The sequence below is a fragment of the Ananas comosus genome, linkage group 5 (assembly GCF_001540865.1).
Source record: "Ananas comosus cultivar F153 linkage group 5, ASM154086v1, whole genome shotgun sequence".
In the NCBI taxonomy this organism is placed as follows: Eukaryota; Viridiplantae; Streptophyta; class Magnoliopsida; order Poales; family Bromeliaceae; genus Ananas; species Ananas comosus.
The window spans coordinates 8153730-8161191 of NC_033625.1; positions in this window are offsets into that span (position 1 = coordinate 8153730).

Sequence of the window (7462 nt, forward strand, 5' to 3'; positions counted from 1 at the left end):
ACATCATTCATTATTATTATTCACGGATTATGATCAAATAATTTAATATACTGAATCAAAATAACCTATGAAACTAGGGAAATGAGCTTCACTGCCATGTACCTAAATCTAGTAGGGATAGCACCAAACAATTTTTAGGGTGCTGCAAGTCATAAAGGCAGTTTGTATACAAGCTACAAAGATATAACTACAAAAATAGTCAATATTATTGTAATGGGATAACAACTATAAAACTATTTATAATAAACCGAAAAGCAGTTACGTCAATTGAATAGAAATGCAGAATAATCAATTAAATGCCATATTGGTTTAAAGAACAGCATATTACATCCTGCTTTAACTGCGTATATGACCCTAGCATTAGTCGCATATGGCTCATGTTGATCGAAAATAGGAACAAATCTTTTGAAAAAGTAACACTCCTATTCAGAGTATAGACCGCAAGTGTATGTGTAATGCTTACGAATTGTGACATCGATTTATATTTAAGTGCCAATGAAAAATACACATAACAAAGTCCACAAATCAGTCACGATTTCCAAGGAGTCAAAATTCACGATATATCAGCATCTTATATAACATACCATGTTACAAGAATATTAAACTCAATCGTAACGAGCCCACTCGGTAGCAATAATAACGTGGCACAAACACGAGCCCCAATTATCTATATTGGGTGGAGTCCTACTTATATACCATATGACATTCTATTCTCATCCAGTACTAGGACTATGGGAGTGTCCAGACTCTCTCGTTTAGACCCTGAACGTCATTCTCAGCCCTAACACACCGACAGAGCACTACTGCACATGAAACTGTCTGCTAACCGTTGTCATTGACCCAGACTAAGTTTATCAATCACCGACCTGTTTTTTATAGCATGGGCGGAAGCAAGAAGAGCAGACAAGTGGGAGTGGGTTGGCGGGGGAGGGCTGGGCTGGAGTGTAAGGCCTCCCTAACCGAGCAGATTGGTGTTGGGCATGCGCAACATTTTTTATTTTTTTAATTAAGTTTTCCTCTTTCTATTGTTTTGAAGCGCAAACTCTTTTTGATTTAATAATCTATTTTCTCTCATTATATAAAATTTTAAAATATAATCATATATACATACTTATTAAATAGTTAGATTGTTTATATTTAAATATAAACTTTAATTTATAATTGACCACTTAGATATAGATATGTATATTAAAAAATAAAAGAAGAGGTGGATGGACGTTAAGTTAATTATTATTTTTAAATTTAGTTGCAGAAAAATTATATAAATACTAACTAATCTGTAGGCAACCAACCATTCAAAATTTAGTCAAGTTACATTTACTTATCAATTAACATATTAAAGGTTAAATAGTTAAATAATTTTGAAAAAGTTAAATAGCTGATTCAAAATGATTTGTAGTTCAGAAAATTTAACATTTTATGGATTTAATAACAAACTTCATTTACATTTATAAGATTGAATGAGCAATCAATTCAATTTTTAAATATTTTATAATATTAAAATTTGATTAGTCGCACTATGAATTTTAATAATTTGAAATTCTAAAATGTATTAGAAGTTTAACTATTCATTATCAAATAAAATTACTAATATGAATAATACCGACCGATTCAATTCTGCTTTATTTGAATAAAATTAAATAAAAAAATCAATCACATTTTTTATCGTCAAACTATATACGCACACTTAGTTCGAATTTTAATGGTTATATTTTCTGTACTCACACACCATGAGTCACGTGAGGCTTATTCTCAAAACTTTAATAGTCTGTATATTCAGACTCGCACACTATAGAGGAAAGAACATTATACATTTTAATCCTCAACTTTTACTACTGCTTTGTAAAATAATTTATTATTCTTATAAGTTTCTATTTTTTAATCTTTTAATTTATATCTATATACTTTATTGCCTTCAACTTACTGTCTCTTTTTACTTTTTTTTAGCTTTTTTGTTTCTACGATCGACCCGCCTAAACACACTATTACTTCACTAGTGTATATACTATCAATATATTATATAATATATAATATTATTATATTAGTATATATAATATTATATATAGCAGAGAGAGAGAGAGAGAGAGAAAGAGAGAGAGAGAGATCACAGAGAGAGAGAGAGAGAGAGACTGGCTGGATATACTTCCCGTATAGCATGCAAGCTCCGTCTACCAATTGTTTCATATGATGGGCGGCTTCAAATCAACGATCGACGCAGTTAACTTTTTGATCTTAATATTGACAAGTATTTTAGAAACTAAATTTCATAATTTTTGCTATCATTTACCTACAACATGTGTCAAAAATGAAACGGCTAATAAATAAAAACTATTAAAAATAACGATAAAGACTTGAAATTTAAAATCAGATGCTACTGATCTTACTCTAATAGTTTGAAAAGAATTTTCTATAAAAATCTCATTAAATCTTGATTGTTTATACCATTTTAATCACAAATGTATCATTATTCTACCATTGAAATTGTTAATTTTGAGCCTTTTGACACTACCAAATACTGCCGAAAAATGATGATTTTTAGTATGTCCAATCTCTTAATAAGTGTAGTTCAAGTCTGACGTAGCCATGTCTATTGGAGACAGCCGCATCATCAAAAAAACGTCGGTAGCATGACCTCCCGGCGCTACCAATAGCATACCGGCTAGCTCTTATATTAATCGGTGATATATATATATAGTTGAGCTAAATATCTCTCATAAACAATTCAGAGGTTGGTGCTTTGAATTTTTTCAAGCTCCTTGTTGGAGAAATTAAGGCTTGGATGATGTTGATAGTGAATAGTTGCTTTGATTCAAGGGCTATTAGTATATCAAAGGAGTAATCCAGAGCTAGACATGCCTAAAAGCAACAATGGTAATGATAACTTCTAAATTATTCTATGCTCAATTCTAGCTCAAGTTATTGGTGTTATTAGGTTCTTAGCATTTGGAGTAGAAATCATGTCACTACAACAAAACGGTCATCATAGCGACACTTTTAAATATATTACATATCAAAAAGCTTGCAGCTAGGCTAAAATTACCAACACTTTTAAAAAGTGGTTGGCTTATGTAGCGGTCGCTTAGGTATATAGTGAAGTTAAAGAGTGGATCGCTTATAACCTAAAGTTGCTGTTAATTTACCACACTTATTTAAGGTATTTACAAACTCGCCGAACTCTATCGTTCGGTGCGGGGCGAGGGACGATAGAAGTTCTTGTCTTCTAAATTATCAGTTGGATTGAGTGAAGAGAAGAAAGATGGTAATTAAATTTCTTTTTTTTTTCCTTTTTTTTTTGCTTTAGTATCGGGCAAATGGACTGGGTGGGCTTGAGGTTTAGAGTAATCTTTTATTTTGTTTGTTGGCATTTGTGCTTTATATTTTAGATCCAAATGGACACTTACTCAAAAGGGTCCCAAACATGTGTCCCGCTATAACCTAATTCTGTGTGTATGTGTTTTTAAGTATGTTGTGGGGGGCCCCTGGGTTGAGATTATATGTAACGTATATAATCTAACGCGGTAAATAAGTTAAGATGATTAAATCTAACGTGTAAAACTCTGATAGCACAAATTCTTGTCGAATCGACATCCGGCTCCGATTAAAACTTGATCTATAGCGTATTGCAAGTTTCAGAAATAATTTTTACGATTTTTCGATATCATTTCCTAGCAATCGAAACATGATTCAAATCAATAATTTACGGCTAGAAATAAAGATCTATAAAAAATGTGATATAGTACAAAATTTTCGATCAATAACATTATTGATCTTTTGTAGATATTATAAAAATTGTATCAAATTTCATCTATTTGAATACTTCACACCTATTAAACTTAAACGCCCCAGATATCAACATTAAAATTATGAATTTGAATACTTCGTATTCATAGATAAAATGATATCAAAAAATCACAAAAATTATTTTCTTGAGGAAACTTCAAATGCGCGAGACAAGTCTATAACGAGACATCATCGATTCAAAATTCCATTCATCGAAACGGCTCAGAGCACGGAGGCCCTCACTGTCTGAAAGCAAGTTGAGCTAGATACTTCTCAAAAAACACAAAGGAGTAGTACTTTTAAATTTTAAGCATTGGATGGAGATATGTGGTGAAGATGATGGAGGTAGATTGCGAATAGTGTTTGATCCAAATATAATATAGTATTTAAGAGTAAAATCCAGAGCTAGAAACTTAGAAGCCACAAGGGGTTTAGGTTCTTCTATAGTATTTAGCTCAATATTATAATATATAATATGTATAATATACTACTATATAGGAGAGAGATAGAGATGAGAGAAGAGAGGACAGGGCGGGAAGAGATGATAAGGAACAGAGAGGAGAGAGAGAGTAGTTGAGCTAGAATACTCACAAAAGCACCACTTCATGCGTGTTTTGACAGTTTTTAGCATTGATGGAGAGAGTGAGGTCGATGATATAGTTTAGGCGGTTCTAGGCGGTCTAGGTGGATATGAGTGTTTGTCCAAGGACTTATAGTAGTCAAAAAATAGATCAAGGGCTAGAAAACTATGACCACCAAGGTTCGTTGAGTGCTTCTAAAAGTATTCTAGCTCAATTATATATATAGTATATTATAACTAGATGTTAGATATAAGTAGGGCTCTCTCTAGGGAGCAGATGCTTCCGTGCTCTGACGTTTTCTGATGATAAGAATTTTCAAATCGCACGATCAGGCTCCGTTAGACTTATCTAAGCGCATTGTGAAGTTTCTAGAAAATAATATTTTGCGAATTTTCTCATTTCATTTATCCTAGTGATAAAGGATTCAAAAATCCATATTTTTAATGGTTATTATTTGCCTTTTTCACAGTTTACGTGTAGAAGTATTAAATCAGATGAAATATTGACTAAATAATTCTTTATACTATCTACAACAAGATCTATATTTTGATCAAAAATTTATAGTTATTATCACACTTTTTATAGGATTTTTATTTTCAAGCGGGTTAAAAATTATTGATTTGAATCTTTCATTTGTTAGTAAATGATATCGAAATGTCAAAAATTATTTTACTAGAAACTGTAAGATACGCTAGATCAAGTTTAATGGAGCCGATCGCGATTCTAAAACTCCATCATCTGAAAAGCGGACCAGAGCACGGAGCCTCCTATGCTCTTGAAGACCAAGCAGCCCTGCATATAATATTTATATAATATCATATATATATACGGCTGTTGTGCTTGAGCTCCTGAGCCGTTTTCGATGATGGAATTTTCGAATCGACGATCGGCTCCGTTAGACTTGATCTAGCGCATTTGAAGTTTCTAGAAAATAATTTTTGCAATTTTTTTATATCATTTACCTAGTGATCGAAAGGATTCAAAAATCCATAATTTTTAATGGTTGATATCTGCCGTTTTCACGTTTAACAGTGTAGAAGTATTCAAATCAGATGAAATTTTGATAGAAAATTCTTTATACTATCTACAACAAGATCTATATTTCTGATCGAAAATTTTAGTGCTATATCACCACTTTTTATAGGATTTTTATTTTCAGCCGTTAAAAATTATTGATTTTGAATCCTTTCGATTGCTAGGTATATGATATCGAAAAATCGCAAAAATTATTTTCTAGAAACTTTAAATACGCTAGATCAAGTTTAACGGAGCCGATCGTCAATTCGAAAATTCCATCATCGAAAACCGCTCAGGAGTGCTCCTGAGAGCACAGCAGCCCTGCTCTATATATATATATATATATAGTTGAGCTGGAATACTATCGCTAGCAAACAGACTCCGTTGTCACCCATTTGTTTTCGATGATGGAGCCTCCATGTCGACGATCGGTACTGTTGAAAATGATCTGTACTATTTGAAGTATTTAAATTTCATGCTTTTTCAATATTGTTCTCTTGTTCATCAAGTGGGCGTAAAAACAAACAGCTGAAAATGAATATCTTCTGAAAAGTGATGATAGAATTTTATAACGAAGATTGAGAGTTTAGATCTTGTTCTAAATAATTCAAAAAATTTTCTAACCAAAATTCATAATATCTCCACACCATTAAACATGATTTAAAGTATTTGAAACTTTTAGAAATCAAATTTCATAATATCTCCACATCATTTACCTTACGATCAAAAGATTTCAAAATTAAAAATTTTTAGCGCCCGGTGTGGGATATGTACTAGTTAATGGTGTAAAATATGTTGAAATTATTAATTTCGATAGGGAAAATTCTAATTCAACTTAATTAAAGATTGCAATAATTCATAATTAAATTAATAGATTTAACAATCTTTTTAGAATGTCGTTCAATGTTGACCGTTCATGAGCTTAATGCCTGCATGATGGATCTTTTATCGTAATTTAAAAAAAATTACAAAATTTATTTTTCAAAAGTTAAAATGTTAAATCATATAACGATCGTAAAAATCATTCAATTTGAAGCTCATCATTGAAAATAAATTCCTGAGTGCATAAAGAGCTCTATATCTTATAAGAGTAATTATTTGCCGTATTCATATATATAAATATATATATTATATATATTTATTAATATATATACTATATATAATTATAGTATATATGAGTTCCTCGCTACTATGCATTAATAGCACTAAGCACTGGTGTACCTAAGTTTCCCGCCGTTAGATCTACCTTTTGATCAATTTCACACCGTTAGATCATACTATCACACCAACCCACCCACTTCAACCTAACGGGGACCACATCATCCAACCTGCTACATCTCTTAATCCAATGGCGCAAAAACATTGGTAGCATCAAATGTCTTGGGCTATAATAGCATAGTAGCTCTATTCTATATAATTATATATTAGTATATATAATATAATATAATAGATATATATATATATATATATATAATATATACGAGAAGAAAGAGAGAGAGAGAGAGAGTTAGGCTCCTATGCTTTCAAAAGTACGGAAGGCTTCGTGCTTGTAAGTTGTTTTCGATGATGGGACATTCGATTCGGCGATCGGTTCCGTTAAACTTGATCTACGCTATTGGAACTATCTAGAAACCAAATTTCATAATTTTTTGATTTCGTTTGTCTAGTGAACGAGTAGCCTCAAAATGAACGGCTAAAAATAAAAATCTCATAAAAACAGTAATAAAGGATTCAAAATTTAAATCAGAAGTATTGATCTTGCTACAGATGTTAAGTAGAATTTTCTATTAAATTTTCATGTAATTTGGATACTTCTACACCGTTGAACTTAAAAATGTGCCACATCGACCGTTAAAATAGTTATTTTTTAGACCTTTTGATCGCTTAGTAAATGATGTTAAAAAAATCTAAAATTTGGTTTCTAGATAGTTCCAATAGGGTAGATCATACCTAACGGAGCCGATCGTCGAATCAAATGTCCTATCATCGAAAACAACTGACAAGCACGGGGCCTCCCGTACTTTCGAAAGTACGGGAGACAGACTATATATATATATATATATATATATATATATATATATATA